Consider the following 26,716-nt stretch of genomic DNA (forward strand, 5'->3'; position numbering starts at 1 on the left):
AATAATGTGAACGATCATTAAATCTATAAATCATCTCTCTTTTTTAGTATTCCTATTTGTTTTGACTTTGTTACCTTGTATTTTACCCTTTGCATTCGCTGCACATTGATTGACTTGGAAACCCGCTGTGGTGGTCCACAACTTTTTATGCCACAATGCCAGCAAATTAAGTCTTTCAACTTTTGACTTTTTGTGTATGATTGGCTGAACAACTTGACATGAATGGTTGTTTGTTTCCTTGTGACTTCTTTTAAGTGTTTGTATAATACTATGTGTGCGTGCGTGTGTGTGTGTGTGTGTGTGTGTGTGTGTGTGTGTGTCTGTGCATGCATGTCTGTTTGGCAGGCTGTTAATGGCCCAAGCTGGTCTTGTCGTTTCCTTCTCTTTGTCTCTGCTTATGAATGACCTCCTTCGACGTGCTAGGTCTCTCTCTCTCTCCCTCAGAGGACCGCGTGGGCCCCCACTTGGCAGCAATCCCCATAGCAACCCGTCTTCATCAGTAGGTTTCTGTGCCATCGATGGCCGACATCCTGATTTCTTGACTGGAGTTTGTCTGACACTAAGTTAACACTGGCAGAGACTTTACTGAGTAAAGTTCCCTTCAGCAAAATACCTGCATGAATCTGAGAAACTGGCGACTTAAATGTTTGTTCTTTGGTAGATCGTTGAGAGTATCAGGGACAGTGAAATCAACTGAATAAAAAAGAAAAAGAGTTTGCAATGCTTTGAGCACCCTAAATAAAATCCCCCTTCGTCCAGGGGGAGAATGCAGAGGCAGATTTTCAAAGCCTGGGTAAATAAAACAAACGCATTTGGCGTTGAATCTTTTTCTAAGTTGATTTAACGGACTATTTAACTTCTAACTTTCATGGGTCTGAAATATCTGACCTGGTGGACAACCGAAAAATACCAGTCAGGCCTCAACCCTCTTCCTGGCCATGTCCTTGTCAGCTGGTAAAAGTGGCTTTTATGGCTTGTCGCTGTTTTATTTACGAGTCGGTCCGTGTGTGAGAGAGAAATGCAGACCAAACCATGTGAACAGAGCGGAAGCCAAAAGGGGGTAATTTAAAAACCACTTCGCTGTCTAAAAATATTCACAACCGCAGTACAAAGGGAACGAGAGAAAGAAAAAAAAGAGACAAAAGAAGAAGAAAGTTAAAGAGAGGAGAGCGAGATGGTTAGAGGTGCAAAGGACAGGAGCGAAGTTGCGACGAAAGCAGCGGTGTTTATATTTACTAACAATTCTGTGTCCTTCCTCATGAATAATTGAACGGATGGATTGAAGCTTGTTAAATATTCACACTAAAGCGCTGGGACATCAGTGCTATTTTGTGTGTGTGTGTGTGTGTGTGTGTCCAGCATCTGGTACCCACTGCTCTACATACAACACCTTGTGATCTAAATATTCGTACAAGCTAACATGCACACACACACACACACACACACACCTATACATGTGCGTTCTTCTGCGATGACCGTCCACAAACAGACGTGTGTGTGTGTGCGCATGTACGTCTTAACATTGGGGACTGGTCTGGTCATTATGAATTGATACAGCATGAATAAGACATCACATTGTGGTCTAGATCCGTCATGAGTATACACACACAGGGATTTCACTCGCAGAGCTGACGAAGGCGGCCTCCTCCTCCTCCTCCTTTCTGTGCCACTGCCGACACTTTGCCTCTATGACGGCTGGCTTTGCCCGTTACAGATTGGAACCGACACACACACTGGAGGAAAAGGCTGCCATCATGTCCTCTCTCTCACACACACACACACACACACACACACACACACGTGCACACACTCTCCTTGGAATCTCCTAGCAGGGGCTTGTGGAATGCTGCAATTCCAGCCAGGAATAACATCCCATCTCGTGCTCGTTGGGTTGTCCAGACTGTGCGTATGAGCAGCTCAGTGGACATGTGCGTGCATAATGACTCTGTACACCTAAGCAGCACGGAGTATGAATGCAGCCATCAGAAGGAAAAATCCAGCTCATTCATCACAGGCTTCATAGAGTGTAATCTCCCTGCAAACATGTTTCCCTCACTCAGTGCATCTGTCCATCACCTTACGGTTCTGTTCAAGATCCGGGGCTTCAATCATCGATATCTGTTCTGGATCATCATGCGCATGTGCCGTGTGTGAGGAGCTTAGCAGGAAGACTTTAGTGTCTGTCTAAAATCTCTTGTTATGAGCTGTTAGGTTCTTGACTTGAGACTCTGGATATCAGCGTTGGAAGTGACCCAAGAAGACCCCAACACAGCCTCTCCACTCTTGAGCGGGAAGAGGGGGACCAACACCCTTCCCCTCCAAAGCAGGAAGAAGCAACCTGCCCACACATGCGTATGTGTTGCCGAACACACGTGCCCAGCAAACCCACACGTCGACTGTAGATGGTTGTTCCAGCCCTATCCTGTGGCGTCGAGCTCTGTCTCTGACATTTAAGAAGAACAAACAAACAAACTGCAGTGGAAATTATGTCTGCACACACACACACACACACACACACACACACACACAACCACACATTCAATCACACACATTCCGTTGCCCACCTCCTGCTGATTTGCGACTGTAGCAACCAATGCTCTGCAGGGCTCGGACTCTGCCTCTTAACCTTTTCTGAGCGAGTACCGATTCAATTGCTTGGGAAAAGTGCGGTGCATCGTATCGAAAGAGATTTGGGGATTTTTAGTTGTATGTGTGTGCATATGTAATTATCGGCTTTAGACACATCCCTTTATCCTCTGGAAGAAGAGACTTAGGTTGAACTCCTTCCTCTTCCCCGTGGCTTTATTATACATGTTTGTATATGTGTGTGTGAACGGTGGGCTCTGTCTCCTCTCTGTCTGTGGTGAGCAGGTTCATTCTCAGGGCTTTATACTTCGTCCACTTCCAGGCCCTTTGGTCATGAGACTTTATAGGCTGCACATAGATGCTAAACTTGAAGACTTGGTGTCTGAGCGTTTCCCATTTAAAGACTACGCCTTGTGCACCTTGAGGTTAATGAGGTTAAGATGTTACAGGCTAACGGTTAAAGACGTAAACTTGTGACAACAGGTGTGTCGGCTTGAATCTCAGCTATAGAGGAAATTTTGTTGACTAAATGTATGAGGCAACATGCTTGAGCACACCACCTCTCCAATAGAGCTGCTGATTAGCAGTTGTTGACTGTGGTTGTGCTATATACAGTATATCTATATATATATCTATATATATAGATATATATATATGTGTATGTATATATATATATATGTATATAGAGAGTGCATTTAGATGCATTGCAGTTTTGATAAAGTCACGGCGTTGATGTGTTTATATATATCAGGTAATCCTTCTGATATTAAAGATGGGATTTTAAAAATTTATGATATGACTTTATTCATTAAACTCAAGTGCTGTAAAACTCATCTATAGCTACCTAACTCTCCAACACATCAGCATAATGTTTTTTTAAAATTTAGATTTAGGTATCGTGAAGTTTTTCTATGATTTACAGTTACTGATACAATCTAGTATATATACTGTATATATATATATAAATAAAATCAACCTCTAATTCACTCGTGTATCAATCTAAAATGCATTAAAGCTATTTTCTAATAATTCATAAACAAATATTCAACACCAACAAAATCCACTCAACCCCTTTTGTTGATCAGATACCCTATTAGACTGCATACTCACTTTCAAACAAACAACTGTTATCATAGAAATATTGAAATCAATCTGTTTGCCCACATGTGATTCTTCACAGTAATTAGTTATATGTGCATATAAACATACTCAGTAAGACTTGTGGAAGAATGTAAATATGCGCAGCACCTGGAAAACAAAGTTGAAATATGCATTCAAGAGTTTACAATGTTGAGTCCAACCAGGACCTTCTATCCTGTTCCTCTGGGCTCTGCACTCTCTCCTCAGACTTCCTCCTTTCTCAGTAAACAAAAGACACTTGTCTGCTTTAGTAAGTGGGCTGCCCACATTCCAGTACAAATAAATGTTAAGCTGCACAATGCCGGTGAACACAGTAAAGAGGAAAAAGTGAATTCCAGCACAAATGCCTATCTGTTTCCAATATTTGCTCCCTCTCACAATACTTTTGTGCGGGCATCACAGCATGAACGATGATCTCATTAGCCCCAGAGCGTATGTGTCTGCCCACTGTGGAGATATGTTTTGGTGAAAACAGTGTGTTTCCCTGTGCAGGGGGTGTCTTTACTTCTTAGCTTTGTACAGGAAACCACTGGGGGATGAAATTGATTCCCCCTTCCCCACTGTTTCAACTAGTATACACGCACATGCACACACCTGCCCCACCCCGTAAAAAGAAATGAGTGTTACATCTTAGAAGCAGGCAGAATATGTGGGTGTGTGTGTGTGTGTTTACCTGTTGTGCATTGTAACTGTAGCAGGGCCTGCAGTCACACCAATTTGACACCTCAGAGGGAGCGATGAGGAGGAGTCATTATTGATTGAGAAGGAGAGTCACACTGAGATGGTGGTACAGTTGGAAAAGAAGAAGGAGAGAAGAGCAGCGAAAGAGAGATTGTTTGCCACGAGAGGAATATAAAGCCTCTTTTGTAATATTTTCATGCCACAGATATCCTATTTCACATTTGATTTATTTTGTATGCAGCTCGGAAAGTTCCTTTGTAAACTTTAAATTGTTTTTTTCAGGTAGTTTTAAATCCCTTTCCACCCAAATCCAGTGTAGCACTGCAATTCAATCAAGTAAATAGACGGAGAATGAGAGGAGTGGAAAGCGGGTAAAATGAGTTAAAGGGCAATAGAAAGACCTGAAAGTGACAGTCAGAGCCTGGGAAGCAATAAATAGTGTGGAAATAGAGTAAGTGGGGTTGGCAGATATAAACGAGAGGAAGAAAAAGAGGCAGAGAGAAGAAAGATTGGCCTCATCTGTAGACTTTGAAAGGATTCTCATCTCCTCTCATCTATGTGGCCGTGCTGGGATACAGAGAGGCAGAGAGAGCCAGGGGCACCTGCAGTGGAGCATTAGCCAAAAGCTCCATTATCACTTCAAAGCTGGACTCTGCTGCAGGAGGCCTGCATGTGACACTGGGGCCCTATGGATGATGAAACACGGCTCAGAGATGGGAGGCGAAAGCCTCCTCCCTCTTTCAACTTTCCCCATCTTCCTTCTATCATCCCCCCCTGACTCTTTCACCGTACCTCACTTCCTCTCGGTCATTTACGTTGTCCTACCTTTCTTATCGCTTCCCTTTCCTCCCCCTTTTTTTTCACTTTCTTACTGCGTCTTATCTGTATCTTCAACACCTGGCTGCCTGGATGGCAAGCCCTATATGAGCTCTCTTTCTCTAGTCCTCTTCCCTCCTGACTGAATGTCTCCATCCTCTCTGGCCTATAAAGGGCCTGGGGACTGGAGGCCCCGGTGAGCCCCAGGCTGTGGTAATGAGCTTGCAGGCCCTTTCATGTAGAGATCAAGCCGATGGCTGGAGGGGGTGTTGTTGGTGCTGGTGTTAGTGGAGTGGATATTACCAGCAATGGATTGTGGCTTGTAGAATAGAAGAGTAATAGCCCAGCCCAGACCTGGAGATGCAGACAGTTCCCATGAAGTCAAGAGTGTCCCAGCCAGACACCGAGACACACAATACTGTCAAAGTACGGGGCAAATCATTATAGTCTGTGAAAGTTATGGCATTCCTCTGTCCAATACGTTATCCCAGAGACCTTTCCAGATATTTACAGGCCACAGAAGGTCAAATGAAATGCTTTCAGCAGGACAACGGCATAGGCCAGAAATCAAGACAGACACACACCCTATATTTCTATTACTCCTCTCTGCTTGCTCTTTGAGTGTGTCAACACTTTATAAAATTGCCATCTGAATAAGTCCAGAGACAGAGAAAGAGCATTAGAGAGATATTTGTACAAAGTCTGATACTCTTTCATTTGACTTTGCCTAGAGGAGCATCACCACTCCTTAAATCCTCTTTGTCTACCCCAGTTAAATCTTCCAAAACCAATCTTTGTGTGTGTGTGTCTGTGTGTGTGTGTGTGTGTAAGTATGTGTGTGTGTGTGTCTGTGTGTGTGTGTGTGTAAGTATGTGTGTGTGTGTGTGTGTGTCTTTTAATCCGTAACGCATAGCCACACACCATTATTGCTCCCTCCCCCTGACACCTTCATTAGGCCCACAGACGGGGATTACTTCTGACTTTATGGCTGCTATGTTCATGTGTGCCAAGCTTCTAACTAATATTCAATTTAGTTTTTAGTTAGTAACAGTGACAAATGTCCGTACACAATTTCACAAAGCCAAAGTTGACTTTCTCCAACCATATATATATATTATATTTCAATAATATAAAACAGTGTAACACGAGAAATGTTTGCTCTTTGTTAGTATAACAGAAACAAGTGTGTGTGTGTGTGTGTGTGTGTGTGTGTGTGTGTGTTCGCAGAGGGGATTGCCCAGGTTCCACTTCATAAAGCTGTTGTAAAAGAGAGAAGGCCATTCATGGCTAACAAAGAGTTTTCACATGAACAAGCTAACAGACTAGTGCTGGACAGCCCTCCACACTTCCTCAACACTCGTTTTACCCATTTTATTTCCTCCTCTCCCCCTGCTCAACTCTTTCTCGTGAGTTAATTGTTAAAACATCTTTGATTGTGGTTCATAGAGTGTGATGCTAGAAGAGCCCTCGAACAGGAGTCGCCTTTCCTGCCAGACACTTTGGCGTGAGGTACTGGGAGAATCTGATCAAAGATGGATATGTGATAAATAAATCAGTGAAATCATTACCAAGGGAGACATTTATTTGGAAAGGTTTGTCGTTCCACTCATTCATTCGTCTTTCTCTTTTTCAATAGTTTCTATGGAGACTGTATTGGCAGAGTGTTGTTGTGTTGCGTTTGGTCCCTCGGCAATCCCACCTTCATTCACCCTCCTACCTGTGTTTCTGGATAGAGACAGCTGACAGAGGGAGAAACATCTGTGTTAACACCCTCGTTCCTCCAAGGGCAGATAGATGGGGAACTGATAAAAGTGTCTTTCACTTTGTGAGTAAAGTCAAAGCTGCAGGATGTTGGTGTCAGCAATCAAATTCGTTACAACAATTCAGCTGATTAGGGGATGTGGAAGTTAGTGCTGTCAGTCCTGAGTCAGTCGGTGTGACCTAATAACAGATATTTAGTTTGACAGATGTCTCGTATTGTTTTAAATGTCTCTGCTTTTGCCTTGTTTGGCTTTACTCCCGGCCTCCCCTCGTACTTTGTGCAAATGTGACGAGGAAGTTGGGATACGTTTAAAAAAAAAAAGTAAATAGTGAGCTGATCTGAACAGAGTTAAACGGAGACGTGCAGCGGGGTTAGATCAGCACAGCCTTGTTTCCCAGGGAGGCACCCTCTTTGTGACATGGTTAAAGATGTGTCCTAACACCATTCCCATCACCCCTCGTTCTCTCCTCTCCCCACCTCGGCTACCATCCCTCCCTCCATCTCCAGAGAATAGCCTACCCTTTGCTCAAGCCATTCCGTCTCCTTGGAGCTCATTGTTCCGTGGTTGCTAGGCGATATCTGGGGCCTCATTTGGTCACCTTGGATACAGGGGGGAGCCTGAGTATTTGGTACGGGGTCAGGGCTGACAGAGGTGATGTGAAGGTGTGTGTGTGTGTGTGTGCGCGCGTGTGTGGGTGTGTGTGTGACTACGTCCCACATTGTTACCCATCGAAGTGTGTGTGACTGGTGTGTGTGTTTGGTTAAGGGTCAGGCGTGACAGCACTGGTACAATAGGATGGGGTGTGACCAACCCCTCCTTCACCATTTATTAGCCTATTCAGTCTCCCACTCCCCTGCTCCAAGCCAGGCTGGGCCAGGAGGCAGCCGGGCTGTCAGTCAACATGGAGGGGGAGGGGCAGAAAGGGGATCCCAGAAAACATAATTAATGAGTAACGCAAGAGCTGCCGTATCGCTCTAAAGAGGAAATTAAAGAAACAAGCAGCCACTGTAACAGCAATTACACAACACTGAATAGACCACTGACTTTGAGTTGTTAATGCTGTTTCATGCACCCACACCTGCTCTCTCTCTCTCTCTCTCTCTCACTCTCTCTCTCTCTCTCTCTCTCTCTCTCTCTCTCTCACACACACACACTAGTTCTTTCTTTCCGTTTATGTGTTTCTCTCATTCTGTAAAATACACACCAGGGGAGAAGCCTCTTTGTCAACCGCCTTTTTGAATTCCGATCCTCAATCGTCAAGCTGGTCGTGGCTGGCCGGCCTTGGAGAGCCCTGGAGTGGCTTTCAGAAACCTCAAGCGCACACACACACGCACACACAAACCCACACACACACACACACACACCTACACACACACACAAACCAGACACACTAAGAGCAGACACACACAGACACACGCGGACAGATACACACACCTACACACATAAACCGATACTATCGTTTCTAAAGCTGAAGCACTCATCAAAGCGGAGAGGAACAATTTTAGAAAATGAACTATTTTTCAAATGACACCCATTAGCCTCTATTCCTCTCTCTCCCTTCCTCTTTTTCCATCTCTCTCTACCTCCCTCTCATTGTGCTTCTACATTATAGTCTATATATCTTCCATGTGACTGCGTGATTAGCTGCAGAGGCCTGTTCTCTGATATCATTCGGGTCTGCCGTGCATCCCTGAGCGCAAAACCAGCAACGAGTGTCTTACCCTCAAATTAAGGTTCGTAAAGGATGACTCACTGTCAGTGTTATGTCTCTGTGAGTCATCAGTGATGGTTTCGTGCCCCTTATCCAACTTTAAATGCATGAGACACGTAAACTTTTCCTTTTCCTTCTGCCCCCCATCTGCCTGTCCTTATCTCTTCCTGCTTTTTTTTCGGACAATACAAGAAAATGTATCACAGCTTTCGGTTTGTTCTCGGCAAGAATGTTAGCAGCAACAAAGTGGCACCCTGAATGAATGTTGCAATGCGCTGCAGAAAGGGTCTGTGGTTGCTGTGTGGGAAAAAAAGGTATTCCCTCGAGAATCAGTTCCCCCCCCTGCAAGGTCTGCATGTGTGTGTTCCAAAACCAAGGGTTGAGCTACAATGTGCAAATTACCAGCTACATCTCTGCCTCGTGTTCTCAACAGTCATGATTCAGAAGGAATGTGTTGTCCTCACCTGAGCTGTAACTGAGAGCAGATACAGATGATCTAACAGGCCTGGCACTGCAGAGGGCATACGCCCCTGAGAGGCAGGGTGTGTCTGGCCTCTCAGGCTTCACCGCTCTGACAGAACCACAGTGGTAATGCAGCAGAAAATGACTCCAGACACTGGCACATAAAGTTGGAATCGGTGCTCCATCGAGAGAGTCCCGTTCTGCTTTTTCCAAACCTCACGAGGTTTCCTGGAAGAGTCATAAAGGAATCGTTGAGTGGAGAGGCAAAGAGATTGATATCCATTGAATTAATCAAAACAAGTTATTGAAAGTGGCCAATGCATTAATTTAGTGGCTCGGCTGAATTCAGCCATTGGGCTGCAATGATGTGGTGTTGACCCCGGACTGCAGCGTGCATTGCTGTCAGTGTAGCTTTGTTGGAGGAGCGGTAACCGTTCTTTGTACCCATGTTTGGGCCAGTAACCTTGCTTTGTGTTGCTGTGTGTATCAGGGTGTAGTGTGACTCCCCTTCTCCATAAATCACTGTCAGATTCCAACGGTGGAAAACAAAGTCTTTTCTGAAGCTTGGATAATGGGGTTCTTGGTGTGTGCGGTGTGTGTGTATGTGTGTGTGTGTGTGTGTGTGCCCGTCCGTACATGCATGTGTGTCAAGCCTGTAGCCCTTCATTTACCAATCAGCGCCAAACTGAGTTTATGAAAATTCATTGAGTGTGAGATGAGCTTCTTCAGATGAATATTGCACGAAACGCAGCATTGGGTGACAAAACACTCCATCGATTTCAAGGAAGGAACGAGGGGGGCGGGAAGAAAAGGGTGAGGGAATGAGGTTGATCGCTGGTGCGTGGTGGAATGAACTGCAGAATATATGTCACTGCTTGCGCGTGTGACTGTGTGTGCGTCTGTCCCACACAGGGGGCTGATAAATAAATGATGTTTGAAATGAGAGCAGCTCTCCGAAGACCATCTCAACTTCATGAGAAGTGCTTGTTTACAACTGCACACTCACAGACACACACACACACACACACACACACACACTCGCAAGCTGCATCGATAGGAGAGCTGCGGTTTAGACTGTTGCGCTCCCCTCCAGGAACACGTCTGTCCTGTGAGCCTCCAAGGGTGTGTTCCCTCTCCCAGGCCTTCATCACATTGCTCTCATTAGTTCGCAGGCCAAACACACATGGATGTAAACACCTACCTTGTGAGATAGGTTGGAGCGCGTTAGTGAGCTCAGCAGAGCAAACACGGCGATAAAGGCAGGATTTGGGCAAATTGTAATGGGAGGAAGCGGTGGGGCAGGGAGAGGATTTACCCCCGGCATCCCAGCAGGCCCGGGCACGACAGAAGCCCATGAGTTTGGGAACCAAACTCTGTGTGGCGCTGACTCCCGCTTCCTGTGTTTGCTCTGCGGGCTGTCCTAATATATCATTACTTCTCTCAGGAAACACAACCTTCTCCTCGGGCGGAGACGACTGCCTACCTTCCAGACAAAACCTGACCTCTCACGCTCTCCCTCCGGTAAACGAACCGATGCCATTCCAGGGGAGGGACAGAAAATGAGACGGTGCTGGCGGGGTGCTCATGAGAGAGAGAGAGAGGGTTTCATGGGAGTCAAGGAGTTGGCAGTTGTTTTCTTTTTTTTGTTTTGGGAAGATTTTCAAACTTCCCATTTCTAAGCAACTGAAGCAAAGGTCAGAAGGAAGGAAGGAAGGAAGGGAGAGAAAGAGAGAGACAGAGAGAGAGAGAGAGAGGGTTTATACAGCTTTGGAATGATGCAGTAGTTTTAATTACAGACGGAGGAGTAGTCTTTTTAAACATTTAGAGTACAGATGATCTCTCTGGCTTTGTGTCTTGTGTGCATCAGGCTTTGTGTTTGTTTGTGTGCACCAGGGTGTGTGTGTGTGTGTGTGTGTGTGTGTGTGCACTGCGCATATTTGAATGAGCATTGCTATGTGAGAACTTGCTTGTGTGTGCACACATTGTGTATATGAAGTCCTGTAAATGAGAGATTTCAGTGTGTGATTTTCATGCTTTTAAATCGGTTTCATTTATCCGTTGGTTGTGAGTTGAGAACATTCTTCAACTTTTTCGCGTCGAAAAAACACAAAATATGTTGAATATATTTTTGGAAATCTATCATCATGCAGGTAAAACAAGGCCGCCAAACACTCAGTTTGAGTCTTGTTTACATATCCCTCGAGACATATTCTTTCACCTAAATCATAACTTTTTTTAGACATTAGGTTATGCTCTTGTCAGGATGCTGGATGTTATAGAAAACTACTAAACTGCTGAACAAAGTGTTATTCGGCACCGAATGATGACGGGGTGACAAATAAAGAGTGGCCTGTGTGTTCCCTCTTAACAGCGTGACGCTTTCCTTCCAGACAGACTGCAATAGAGATTCTCGTTCAGCCCACATTGACTTAAAGTTCAGGCCATCAAAAAACAGGAAGAAGCAGTCAAAGTTGCCTCTGAATGGAAATGAGTGGTAAATAAAAGACGCGGGAGAGAGGGGTACAAGTCTAGAAGTGGTTTAAAGGTGCCAAGTGCTGGATCTTGACAATGTGAGTCACGTTGTGAGAGATGAGCCTGAACCGCTCTCATGGTTTTACTCTCCGGTCGGCTGCATCTGTCTGACTGACATTGGGGTGCAAAAGGATAGAAGGGTCATAATCTCCTAATCATTAAACAGAGAACTCCAGGATGTAAAGAGATGTGACTGCTGCCTGAGCACTAAGCTGGAGGAAGTGAGGATGCCAGAGTTAAGTGGAGCAATATCCTCCTTGTATGTGTGAAGGGGCTACTCTTGTTAAATGGGTGCCATCACGAGCAAACAGTCTCTCCGTCTCTGGTTGTTTGTTCAGGGTGATACCAAACCCAGTCCAGACTCAGACCCAGAATGGTAACTAGGCTGTAATTTTGAGGCAACGTTCTGCAGGCTCACATTGATCTGTCATTGACAAAGTTAATGAGCGTGGACATGAGGCACGGAGTCTCTCCACAAAGACATCAAAGAGCCGCTGCCATGACCGGCCCGCTGTGAGACCGGCCTTCAGGCTGACACCCAGGCTGCCACAACCCCCTGACTCCCCAGGAGGGGAGGGGAGAGGAGGGGATGGAGATGGAGGGGGGTCTTGGCATCAAGTGTAAGGAGTGTATATGTCTTCATCCTTTTCTCCCGGTTTCTCTCTCTCACACACATCTCTGGTGCATGTCAGGGATTTGTTTGTGGTTCTTAGCAGAGTTAAAGTAGCTGCAACGTTTGAGCAGCAAACCAGATTATTTAACTCGATACTCTGCCTCCGCTCACCACCTGCTGCTTGGGAACCTGCTGGCAACACACACACACACACACACACACAAGCACACACACACATGCACACACGGAAGTCTTGCTACTAGGTAACCCGTTGGCTCTCTGCCTTTTCATTCCTCTCTGTCAACAGCAAATAAGGGGAAAAAGCTAAATCCAAGAGCAAATATTAGCCAGACAAAGGCATTCCAGACGGGGTTGTCACTCTCACTCACTCATCCTTGAAGTCCCATCCTCCTCCAGCCCTACAGCTCTTGGGAAATAAGGCATTTTCTTACGATTGATTGCTCATATTGAGGCACCTTCTCTTCACCCCCACGGCCCATGTCCTCTCAGCTTTTTAGTAGTCCTCCTCCTGTCCGTCGTCTTCCTCCCTCCCCTGCCCTTTGAGGTTCAGATGTCATCCTCATCCTCGTCAGAGGAGTCTAATGGATCGGTCACGCTCGGGGCCCTCCTATCCTGATTCACAGGGTTGGGGTGAAAGGTCGTGACTAGGGTGAGATAGGAACCTTGGAGATAGGACATCCGCTGGCTGTTCCCGGCCGCGTGTTTGTCTGTAGTTCAGTGTGTGTGTATTATTTTCTCAGTAAAGGCCTTCTCTTCACTTGTGTGCTGAATAGAGGGGCATGAGGGTGGGATATGCACAGAGCAGTAAAATACACCAAGAGAAAATAAATATTAAAGGTCAACAACAGGATGTAGCATTGTCAGGTAAGCATACAAACCTGTACTTACACAGACACGCACACACACACACGCACAAACATATGCACGCACACACACACACACACACATACAAACACACACACTCTCTTACACTCACTCTCCGTGTCTGGCATATCCATCATAGCCTCTCGGGGCCTCCTGTTCTTTCTGGAGGTCAGAGTTGAAAATGGTAGAGAGGATGCTACATAGACCGACAGGGTAGAGAGAGAGAGAGAGAGAGAGCGTGTGTGTGTGTGTATGTGTGTGTGTGTGTGTGTGTGATAACTGCAGAGCCTCAGTATTGGTTAGGTCTAGACCAGTGGGGTGATGTATTGCCATCTCATGAAATACAAACCAAATGTATGTCTGGCAACACGGCCAGTCAATCCATATGATGATATATGACTTAAAGTTCTGAGGGTCAGCAGCACTTTTTCTCTGAACAGTTAATAGTCTTTCTTGTGGTTTTTCTTTGGATAGTTGCATGATTCTTCTTTTTTCAGATCCCTTTTTTCCCCCTCAAGTCAGAAATGATATGGAAGAATCTCGACAGGCATCATTAATGCAAAGCACATTTCCACTCTGCCGTATAGATTTCTTTTGTTCCCTTTTTGACTTTGGTGATTTTACAGCGCCAGACTATTATGTCCTGTCCACCCCTGCATCTTTATTATCCTTTGTTTCTCCTCCACCTCCCTTCTCTCCTCCGCCTCCTCCCCCCCCCCCCTCCGACTCGTCCTCTCCCTTTTTTCCTGGGTGGTGAGTTTTAATTTCATGCCCCCTGCTCTGGCAGTTGGTCCTCGAGTCAGTGCCAGGCTGGCTTTGTGAAGCACAGCGTCCTCAGGGGCTACCAGTCCTCCCTCACACACACACACACACACACACACACACACACACACACACACACACACACACACACACACACACACACACACACACACCAACACAAATATGCATGCTTTCAGCCCTGGGCAATGCCTTGTCATCCATGCAGAACTTATGACAATAAAGTGATCCAGAAGTTGCTCTCAAGAACACACAAAGACGCATGCTGTCGGAGACGTGATTACACAAGCAAGCGCGGTGGCATGTTAGTTCAGCTCCAACGAATGGACTTGGTTCGGTGTTTAGACACATGGAACAAAAAGCCATGTATTCCCTCTTATCCATCATAGCTGTCATTGTTTCAGTATATGATCTAAAGGTATTGGCCTCATCTGGCTTGCGACAGTATGCTAACTGTACTGGCATGCATTCATTACTCCACACAGGCGACTCGCAGCCCTGGGGAGTAATCAGTCGTTATGCTAATGCTTGATGATGAAGATGGATGGGCGTCAGCCTCCATTGTGTAAAAAGCTGTTTGTTTGGAAAAGGAAATAGTGTTTTCTTCATTCAGTGATATATTTATCTTTGGAAGCATTTGCAAAAATGGCTTGTAATGTGTGTGTTGAAATCCACCCTTTAAAGCGCTGAAGATATTTTATTTATTCAAATTGGATTACGGTTATATGGACAAAGAGATGCTTTAGCACAGGTCTGTGTGTGTGTGTGTGTGTGTGTGTGTATGTATGTATGTGTGTTTTTGTGTGTGCTTAGCCCTTGTGGTAATAATCCATGCCTAAGGCTGTACCTCTGCAAGGGTTCATTAACCCTGAAAGTCAGTCTTCTCAAGCCTCATCTTTATCTCCTGATCATTGCAGATCACATCTGCTACTCCAGGCTGGTTACTCGTTAATGAAAGCACCCCAGGGCCACATGTGACGCTTCTAAAATATTTTACGGAATGCAAGAGGGTAATATCCCATGCCAAATTAATTAAAGAGACGTGCAGAAGTTTCTGTCTTAAAGGGACAGTTGAATCAAATCACACACACATATTTTCACACTTATGGCATCAAACCATGTATGTAGTTTTTGTTTAATTTGATGCGGTTTTGAGATATCTGCTCATATATTGGGCTGTAAAGCTAATTGAAAGAAGGTGAATGGATTTGCAATGTGTCTTTCCAGAAACATTGCCGAGATAATGTTGAATAATCCTAAAACTTTTCTGCGAACAATGTCATTTAAAAATAAACCAAAGAAACATTGAAAACTGTTTGCTTTTCTGCCATAATTACATTACATTACATGTCATTTAGCAGACGCTTTTATCCAAAGCGACTTACAATAAGTGCATTTCAACCTAGAGTACAAACTAAGAACAACAAGAATACAGGAAGTAACATTTCCTCAACATAGTCGAACTACAAAAGTACCATAAGTAAGTGCTATCTAAGTGCCACTGAAGTGCTAATCTGTGTTTTAATCCAGATATAGTCGGAAAAGGTGTGTTTTCAGTCTCCGACGGAAGATGTAGAGACTTTCTGCTGTCCTGATGTCAGTGGGGAGCTCGTTCCACCACTGAGGAGCCAGGACAGCAAACAGTCTGGATTTCGAGTGATTAGCTCGAGGTGCAGTAGTCACAAGTCGATTGGCTAATACTGTGAGGAATAATTGTAAATGTCTTAACAGTCATAGAAGCAGATAATATATATTCACAAACTGAAATTGTCTTTGTTCGTCATTATGTGGTGGTTGTCAGGTTTCCTTCACCCACTCCTCTGCCTACATAGTGTGTCGGCTGTCAGTGTGGGAGGATGAGGGTATTCCAGAGCAGTGTGGAGCACAGAATAAACACCCAGAGCAGTCACTGATGTCCATTGTTAAGCGCTTTTTCTCAGGACGACTCCCACCCACTGCAGCACAGCTGGGACCAACTCCATTGTCCTCTCCTCCCTCTGCCAGCCTCAGTCTTGCTCTCACGAACAGAACACACACATACAAATGTGCATGTTTGCACACACACACACACACACACACACACACTGCCCTCAAGGCTTAGTCACAATTCCAGCTGAGTACCTTTTGTCTCCTAGCAACCAGCACCTCTGCAATTTCAGGCCTTGCACCTTTGGACCCATCCCGACATTAGGATTTACAAACACACACACACACACACTGCCCGAGTGAAATTGAATCTGAAAAGGATTGGGCCGTTAGCTCTGGTGGAATTACTTTCTTTATGCTGTGAAGTTAATTAAGAGCACCGATGGAAGGAGGAAGAGGACCAGAGAACGAAAGCCTCGAGGCTTTGAATCAATTTCATTGCTTTTCTTTACTTGAAGTCCCATTTATTTCTCTGACAGTTCTAGTTACAATATCACACAAAAAAGTCTGCATCAGTTCAAATGGACATCAAAACAAATACTTCTATTAACTCTGAGAAAACAGCACCGTTATGTAACTGTTTTCAGACAAGATGTCTGAGAAGTTGAAAAAATAATTGTGAAGCGCAGAGATCAACTGAAATAGACATTTAAAAAAAAGATGAGCATGGCCATGAGCTCATTATTTAGAAAACAAGTAACATAAAAGAATCCAAAAACATAGTTTAAAAGTGTGTGTGTGTGTGTGTGTGTGAGGTTTGTTAGTACTGACGCTAGAGCGAGTATAGCCTTCCTGACAGCCTCATGTAATATTCATGAGAACATTTCCATAGTCCTGCATTTATTTATTCATCGCTTTATGAATGCCTTTACTGACCCCTGACATGCACGAACACACCTGTCACAGGAAGGAGACGCCGCCGCCTCCTCGAACCTGTTCACACACACAAACACAATCACACTGTGCTGACCAGTGGTTAACCTCTCCCTCTTGACTTATATAAGAGTGTGTTTGCAGCCAGTGGATCCACTGTACCTTCAAAGTGGTGGGCATCAGTGGTCCCTCACACTGGAGCCTGTAGGTACACTGCAGGCTGTGCCATAGCTGTTGTTCAACTGCGAGAAAACTAACTGCACAAATTGTTTGATCTTGTAGTTTCTGACGTTGCTTGAGATTAATAGTGCGGAGGCATTTAGTTTTTCCAGTAAAACACATCCAGTTCCACGGCCAAACTTCACTTTGTTGGCCTCATTTGCTCCTCTGCTGCTCTTCTGAAGGTTTCTTCCCTTTTTTCCCTGTGAAAGTTTTTTTTCTATTTTTTGGGAGTTTTTCCTGATCCGATGAGAGGTCCTGGGACAGGGATGTAAAGCCCTCTGAGGCAAATTTGTAATTTGTGATATTGGACTATAAAAAATAAACTAAATTGAATTAAATTTATTATCACAAAATGGATTAGAGCAGAAATGATAAGTCAATAGACAAATGACTACATGTTAGAATATTTGATGATTTCATTGTCTTCCATGAAAGTGAACTGAATATATTTGAGTTTTGGACTATTGCTCAAACCAAACAAGCAGTTTGAAAATGTCAACTCCAACTCTAAAAAATCTACTTTAATGGCATTTTTGTAACCAGTTAATTTCTTAATAATATTCAGGACATTCATCTGTAATAGATAGATAGATAGATATATACTTTATTAATCCCCAAGGGGAAATTAATGAAAAGAGTTATTGGTCATTATTGCTAGGCATTATTCTCACTGCAAACTTTCCTATCATTCTTTGTTTTTTTCATGACAAAGGTTACTTTGGGTGTTCTTATTAAAGCACGATATAGCCTGATGTTGTATATAAACAGTGTTGCGCTAGTCATCAACAGGTGAAATATGACGCTTGGCTATGAATAATTTCCTACATTGGAGGAATATACGGGAAGACTGCTGAATTCTGTGACACACAAGTCTAATTCCAACCTCTGTTTGTCTGTTTGTGCGCAGCAGCTGCTCTCGTCTCCAGCTAACCACTCCTCACCTATATTGTGTACTTTTAGTGCAGAGATATGGGGATGAGAGGCCTGACTCACTGCTGATTACATTGCTGTCTTGCTGCATGAAGATAACGTGTGTGTGTGTGAGTGAAAGCTCTATTTGTATGTGAGCGCATGCCTAGGAGGGGGCGTTTGTGTGCCTGTGAGTGTGTCCTGTTAAAGATAGATGATACATGCCCAGGGTGTTGTTGACTTGACATGAGCTACAATGCACCTGTCTCATACATCATGGTGAGCAAGAGGCAGTATGGGTAACAGAGGGAAGTGCCTGCAGCCTTTATTATTCCTTCACTTCACCTCTCTCTTCTGTTCTATGGAATGGCTTCATCTACAATGTGGTCTTGTTACTACCCTCACAGCTACATTATGCATATATTTATGTCAATGTATAATCATAACCAAAATATGTAATGGCGAAACAAAAGAGAAAGGTTTACAGAAATAATTGTCGTGAGTTGGTGGGAAAATCTTCTTTTTTTTCACCGTTTTTTAATGAGATCCTCTATTTAGACTCGGTGTCCTTGACTGTGTACAACTTGGCAGATACCTTTGGGCTGTGTTTGAGTTTATCTTGCAGTGGGATTTGGAAAGAGCCGGTACCATATATAGGTAGCTGCTCTGCTCACCTTCCCTCTGGCCTAGTCCTCTCCTCTCCTCTAGTCTGATACTTCCCATCTGTGAGACTCGAAAGTAACGATGGGAGGTTTCACTCTCGATTACAACGGATTTCAAGAGAATAGAACAGGCGATGTGCAAGTTCCTCAGAGAGAGGAAGGCCGAGGACACGAGAAGATGATCTATGCAGGGGCTCATTTTGGTCAGCAGTCATCAAATCGTTTACTCCCTTTCTTTCATGTTTTGTTTTCTTCTACTCTCTTTCTCCTCGGGGCTTTTTTCTCCCTCTCGTCTTGATCCAACTCTGCACCTCTACGAAGTGCATGGATTCGATTAAGTGTCTCGAAGTGTGTTCAGTCTGCGTGTTGATTGAAATAGCTCCTGACTGTGTATCTTAGTGACAGTCCTGTGATCTTGTATCAGCTGCCTGTGGTTAGGTGTGGTGGATCTGTCATCCCAGCAGTTCAATAACACTGACCTCAGACCAGCTCTTCCAGGAAAAGCTGTCATTCGATCTTCGGGATCAGTTTTCCACTTTCTAGATAGCCAGCCGTTCACAAAGAGGCATCTTTAACTACTTTAGTAAGACCACACAGTGTGTACGTGTGTGTGAGAGTGTGAGCAGCCACCCAGATTGGCTTTGTTGTCTGTCTAAATAGCTGTCTCCTTCCCTTTACTCCCGTCCCGACTCAGTGTAAAACATGAGTTCAATCAAGCGAAATGATTTCCAGGCTATTCTCACAGATGGAGATAATTATTTCTGGCTTGGTGTGATATAGGGATAGGTAATGACAGTGATAATGGAGCTGTTGAGGGGTATGTTTTACACCCTCCCTCCTTTCCTATCGCCTTCCTTCTCACACTTTTCTTCTATTGTCCAGCAGGTAGACAGCATGATTGATGGACAGGGTTTGTGTCCCTGTGCAAAGCGGCGCTATCGTACACCCCGCAGTCAGTTGATAGTGCCGGTAAGCGTTTGTCATGATCGATGCCGCTCAGCCCTGCTCCATCACTCAGCGTGACTGCCAATGAAAGGCTTGGACACACTCAGGAACACGAGGAGACATAATGGGAGGTGGAAATTAGGGGAAATCGAGAGCTGGGAGAAAGGATAGATTTTCTCCTTTCTTTCTTTGACCTGTTAACTCTATCATTTGCTTCACGGGTGGCAGCAAAGCACCCAGCCACATGTACATATGTGCTCATGTGGGATGTTTAAGTCTCCAAACACACATAGACATCAGGATTCACTTACTTTGAAAGAAGAGATGTGGGCAACAGTTAAACTAGCTCTGTCTTGATTCTCTGTGTGTGTGTGTGTGTGTGTGTGTGTGTGTCTGTCATCCCTCATGTGGGCTTGATAAGTTCCACTGACATTGTGTTTTCTCTTGGTGGTTGTTGAGTGTTCCAGTCTGGGAGTGCTGTATGTTTCTCATTGGTTGGTGAGCTGTAGATGATTAGAGTGAAGTCCATCCATGAAATCCCATTTAGGTCCCATCGAGAAAGTGTGTGTAGGTGTGTGTGTGTGTGCGTGTGTGTGTTGTGGGAATAAGAGAGACAGAGGGTGTTATGCTAGCTGTATTTTTCAACATCGGAATAAATCTCAAACTCTCTCCAGATGTGTCCGCACAGCCTCCTTCTTCCTCTTTCAGCACATATATAAGTGAGGACGGTTAAATATATATATATATATATATATATATATATATGAGGGCTCTGCTCTGACTGTCCGTGGGGTCTGTTGGAAATAAGATAATTCTGCTTGATTACTTATTTCCTCAAGTCCATCAGAATAATAGAGAACACGACAGAGAAAAGAGAGACTATAATGTGGAGAAATGCAGCTTTACTTCGTCCTTTCCCCCGGCTCTTTGTTGCCTATTAGCTCTTGTGGACTGGTGTTGACATTCACTTTCTAAAGAAAAGAAAATCCACGAAGAGAAAGATGCTATTAAATCATGCACAATCTGGTTAAAATACAGTTTGTTTTTAGGATGTTTTGTAGACCCTATATTTAGGTCAAGAAGGGAGACGGAGAGCCTTATTTCTCTAATGAGGTTTTGTGTGAGAGTATTCCTAAAGTAGCCTATTTATTTATCTATTTATAAAAGCAGCAGTTTCTCCTTCCCCGCTTAACAAGTCCTCCTCCCACTGCTCATCTCTGCCACAAAGGGACGCGAAAAACACCTTACACACTCTGCGCCTGTGCATGGTAATGTGTGGAACATGGAGAAAGGGTTTTATAACTTTTATTTTTAAGACTGTGTTTTGACCTCCAGATGATAATGGTCATCGTGATGATGCCAGTGCCGGTGTCTGGCTCCCTTGTCCAGATTCCTGTTTGGAGGTACACATCGTTGAGGGAAGAGAGGATAGATGGAAAGTGAAGGGAGACACAGCTAGGAGGCATGTTTATCATTTATTTTAGAGAGAAAGAAAGCATAAAGTGAAGGTGTGGAGAGAGAAGGATGGCGGAGGGGGGGAGAAACACTCAGTCACTCTCTCCGGGCCACACACATACACACACATACACGCCTGGGTATTGGCAGACACCCAAAGGCCCTGCAGCCGCAAATCCATACTCCTTCTCACCTCATTCTCTTTATGTTATCCCCCACTTTTAACACCTTCCCTCTTTTTTCATCTGCCTGACACTGCTGGTTTGTTGTCTTCTCCCGTTATCTGCACCTCAACACAAAATATGTGGATACATAAATGCAGCATGTTAACATAGACAGTTTTTTACTGCTTTTTGAGTGGTCCTTTATGCGTTCAAGACCTTTTTTAAATGGCCTTATTCAAGGGACATGATTGAAACCTGTACCTATGCTTTCTCGTGGTTTGTTGCAGCCTCCCTTGGGTTGGCTGCATAAGCTGTATCTTGACCAGGGGAAAGGGCTAATGGCTCCATTTCTACACCAGGCTGTGTCATTAACTCCACTCTGCCTATCACTGTAGCGGGAGTCAACGGAGATTAGTCCAAGTCAAGTGTCTTTTAGTCCAGTCATGTGCTCATAGAAACATTCTAAGAGCAATTGTTTTTCAGGTTTCTGACTAATGAAAATTGAAATGACATTTTCATTCAACTGTGGATTACAGTTATTTGCTTGTTAGGTTTTTTAACGTAAATGTAGACAAGTCTGACTCGACTCCTCGAAGTCTCAAGTCTAAACTATAAAGCTTCGCTTGTATTTTCTCAGCACATTTTGATTTCAAGCGAGCTGATGCAACTTTACCATAAATCAGTACTCATATGAACCGTTTATGAATCATTGCTTACACACAATCAAGACAAGATGTGGACGCACACAAACTGTGTGCATGTTTGGTTTATTTATTTGAATATATTCCTTCTTTATTTTGCACTGTATTGTATTATTTGTTTATTTCCGGTTTCAGGAATTTCCTCTGAAAGCCCACAGTTTATTTGTGTTGTTGTTTATGTGTGTGACTACTTGTGGGTTTTTACCGTGCAGGGAGGAAGAAAGTAGTAGCAGTTAGCGGCAGCTCCCTGACATTCTTTTAACAACCCTCGCACACCTCATTAACTCTCTTAATGACTAAGTAATCAGACACATACCCCTATGTCTTGTTCTCCCTCTCTTAATGGAAGAATGACATTAAGAGCATTTGGCAAAATAAACATTTTCTTATCATGCAATTCTGTCAAAAAAAGCAAGAAAACAAATACTCTTTTTTTAGTAAGCTACACATGAAAAGAAATGCACTTATGCTGGCACAGATACAAGCACCATACAGGAACCTTGTTTCAGGATCAGCAATTATTTATCAGTATGAAATCTAATCAGCCACAAATGAAAAGCATTTAAAACAACATTTTCAACAGGGATTCAATGTGTTCTGAGCATGATTGAATAACGATCTCTAATGTGTAATCTGTAACAGGAAAACTCGGACCATGTCCACATTACAATAGTGTCATTTACTTGTTGTCAGATCCTATTCAGCACTTTCAGATTATTTCTTTTTCTTTAGAAATGCAAAAATGCGAAAAACCAAAAAGTCTCCTCTCTTGAGCACCACTGTGCCCCTTTTATCAGCAGTTTATAGATCATATAATACTGGTATTTTGCAACCCATACAGCAGTGTACAACTTTTAAAATGTATTCACTTGAGTGAGTTAAAAAAAATTGTTATTGAAAAAGATGAGCCTTGGTTTACCTTAGAAACAACAAGAAAACAAGCCTCTAAACCTACTGTTAGTTTTCCAGAAAAATACAAACAAAGACAGAGAAAATAGAAAGACAGCGTTAATAGAGAATAGCATTCAGGTCAATGAAGGAGATACTTCCTTAAATAGCAGTGTGTCTTTCCCCTGAGTGAAACCTCTAAAACCAAGACATCAGATCATCTTGTTTGATTCATGATACACCAGGTCAACCAACTATGGAGGCAGAGGTTATGAAATCTTTAAGGCATTGGAGAGGCAATTGTTTGTGTGTGACTGTGCATGTTGTTCTTTATTCATTAGAAGTTGTATATTACTTACCCACAGATTACCACACTGTGGAACCTGAAGCCCTGGGGGCTTCAACCAGAAAAGGCTTTCTGTTCTCCAGGTGGCTGCTTTTGCTTTTAGAAGTCCACAGTTTGATTATTATGCACTGCTTTTTCTTTTGGTGGGATTAGCATCTTCTCCATTACAGTGGGTATTTGTGTAATGCGCACAGAGAGTTGTAGTTGTGTACAGTATTAATTCAGTGTACTGAGATAGAGATCTGAGGTTAATCGTGTGAAGCAGACAGGAACTCGACATTACCTTCAATGTGCGGCTTATCTCCAGACCAGGCGCCTTGAGCTATGTCTGATAACATTGATATTTATTCCAGATATAGACTATGCAGGGATTCTTGTAAATAGGCATATCAGTAGCTGAGTTTATTGTCAGAGCACTTTACACTGATTAAACGATACCATTGTTTGCAGAAGGGAAAACTTAAAAATCCTGACTGCAGCATGTCAGGGGCCGTAGTTCATTCAGTGAGGAACACACCTGAAAACATGTGTTACCTCATCATTAGGGCTACAATGGGAATGAACTGTGAGCAACGTCACCTAAAGAGAGCCAGGCTATATGAATGAACTAACTGCCCACTTCGAAGTATGTAGTGCATTAAGCTAAATCTTTCCCAGGTCTAGGCCGTTTGAACACCAACTTAGCCACACTCCGCTCACTCAGGCAGCGGTTCACACACCTGTGATGAAAAAGGACTGGTGGACATGATGTGTGCAGGAAACAAGGAAACAGAAACGTTGCAGGTCTGACATCATAACAGCCCTCGTTGAGAGGTGTGGGTGCTTGGACTGGGGCTGGATGCCACAGCCATGCCTCGGGGTAGTCTTCATAGCATTGTAGTGCATGGAGTCTGGGCAGTAGAGTGCGGCACGGCTCTGAGGGGTTCCATGAGTCCTTTCAGCCAGAACGGAGCCGTGCTAGTGGAGTTAACCCTGGAGGTTTGGTCCCGTGGCCCTGCTGATACTTAACTCTGTCTGCCCTCTGATCCTGCTAGATCTAATGAACTTGAGGTTAGTTAAGCCTGGTGTCACACTCAGACGCACAATTTAGAACGTGTGTATTGGCCAGACACTCAAATGCAGAATAATTTGATAGAAACAAAAGACAAACTGTCATTTCCTGCCTTGCCAGTTTGATTGTGTGGGCTTCTTCTCAAGTGATGCACTGTGGTGGCATTTGCAGAAGAGCTGTAACATTCGATTTAGTGATAGAGATCATGGTGGCCAATATCCCTCTTTGCGGTGACTGTTCTCACGTAATCATGTCTGTTTTTGAGGCTTCCCTGGAAATCTGTATCAAAACTAATCGGAAATGTCAATTATCTCAGAGCCAACACAGTCAAGGCTGAGCTTAGAAAACACCAATAAAGGGCAACCACAGACTATTTAAAATACAGCATGGTCTCCCGCAGAAATGTCCTGTTTTGCCGTTTTAAGAATGTGTAATGTAGAACTGTAGCATTGCTGAATTTAATATTGCTCTTGATCCCTTTGGAGTTGAACGCATAAATCCTTAAAGGACCATGACCACTGTGATTATTGTGTTATATGTTTCAGAGGAGAGAAAGAACCAGGCAGAGGGAAAAAGGCAATAAGTACATGAGAGAAAGGCAGACTTTCTGGCACGATGGATAGCATCATTTAAGGTTGTCATGGCGTTTTTTTGGGGGGGACACATTGTCCCAGGATGAGACATACAGTTATAAAGCGACCTCCTGCGACCTCAGCATCTAATCCAATCCAACAGCACCATAAGTGGGAGCAATATAAATCACTCCAGCCAATCGTGTTATAGCGAGCTAATAGGATTATGGGGGTTTTAGTGTGGGGATTCCATCCTTGAGCTTTCATTTGACTCCTCACACACGTAGCATTGTATTCATATTGTCAAAGCCGCCCCGCATCGTCTTTTTCTTCCAGCTTCTCATGCCTGTCGCCATCTTTCTGTTTCTTCCTCTCCTGACAGCCACTGTAGCCTCTGGCGCTCCAACATTGCTGTCCTAGCAGAGCATTCGGTTTTAATTTGTATTTTGAACCCGGGAGAGAACACACACAGTCAGACACGCACAGAAAAGACATACGGAGAAGTCTCTAACTGTGTGTCTTCAGCACGGCACCGACGCATCTCTGTGTGGCAGACTGATAGAATAAATAGATAATTGTTGAGTAATTGCCTAAATTGCTTTGTGACTGTGTTGCCGGAATACATCTGTGACAGCAGATGTTATGCAGATCTGCAAAAGAAATAACACTGAACCTCAGATGATAAAATTAGAATGTGCCATGAGACGGAATATTTATGTTCTCTTTGATAACAGGCCGGCGTCGTGTGTGTTTCATCTGCACATCCGTACATGGACGTCGCATTTTTGTGAGATGAGAATATCAGCCAGATAAAGCTGTTGTCTTTACTATAAATGTAATGCAGTTAAGTTAATTGGACATATTATTTGTTATTTTATCCAAAGTATAAAGGTACATATTTAATGGCCATTCCCACAGGGTATGCCTTCTCCTGATGGGGTGAGGCTCTGGAGATGGCGCAATCCCCAACACGTTTCATCAGTCAACCTCCAATTTACAGCTTGATCTCTATCATACTTTCACTGTGGAAATGCATTCATGCTCCATGACATACTGAACTGTGCATGTTCAAGCAAAATGTCTCATCTTGATTTGGTCAAAAGTTTACCAGTTGCCTTGAATTTTATTTATTCAAACAACCAAAAAGCAAACAAACAAATTCCATTTCTGATTATGGTGTATTTGGCCTGCGGAGGGCTGTTTTAATTTCTGCTGCACTGTAAAAGGCAAACTGCCCATTCCTTGGATAGATTGCACAACACAATGCCTGTGGTGTGTTTTGGTCCCCTCGTTTGTATTCTGTTTAAATAACGTATATACAATATTCATTCTGAGAAAGGTTCTGGGAACGATGACCCGGTGGGGACATTGTGTGAGAACGATGTGTCGCGGAAGTCTTGGCAACGCATTTTAACATTACCCCATGGGGTTTTATTAAGTGTGGATACTTGTTGTGTGCGTCATGGGAATGTCTAATGTGGTGTGCATTATCATTTAATAAGGAGAAGTCATCAATCCCATGCAGAACAGTCGTGTTTTATAGATTGTGGTCTTGTGCTTCAGCCTTTCTATGGCCAACCATAAGTACTCTGTTTACGTCTATCTGAGCTGTGGGAGCCCTCGCTCTCTGTGTCTGTGTGTGTGAGGGGGGGTTGGGGGGGGGGCGTGTGTGTGTGTGTAGCCCTTCTGAATGAGGTTAGCTCACTATTTAAACGTCAGACAAAAGAATCTGCTAATTAAAACTATGGCTACTTGTGTTTCACTCACTCTCTTCCCCCCCCTTTACTCCTTGACCCTCCCCTTTCTCACTCTTTTACTTTCCACACAAATGCACTTTTTATATGTCTAATTTATATCCACCGCTAAGCACCGGTCACACAAACAGACTAATAGTAAAAGATAACGTTCTTTGTGCCACATCATCCTAATGAGTCCGCCCAACAGCATCAGCGAGGACCCCTCATTGGTTTCTGCATCGCTGTAATGCAGGCAGCGAGTTGGGCATCTCACTCCAGAGCACGGTCAAGGCACAG

At 43.9% G+C, this 26,716-nt stretch overlaps 1 protein-coding gene across 2 annotated transcripts in view; it reads left to right on the forward strand.

The window, feature by feature from the left end:
* slit1a (slit homolog 1a (Drosophila)) overlaps nucleotides 1–26,716 on the forward strand; it is an 87,472-nt gene that overhangs the window by 17,642 nt on the left and 43,114 nt on the right. The window lies entirely within an intron of this gene.

This window comes from Pseudoliparis swirei, chromosome 17 (assembly GCF_029220125.1).
Source record: "Pseudoliparis swirei isolate HS2019 ecotype Mariana Trench chromosome 17, NWPU_hadal_v1, whole genome shotgun sequence".
In the NCBI taxonomy this organism is placed as follows: Eukaryota; Metazoa; Chordata; class Actinopteri; order Perciformes; family Liparidae; genus Pseudoliparis; species Pseudoliparis swirei.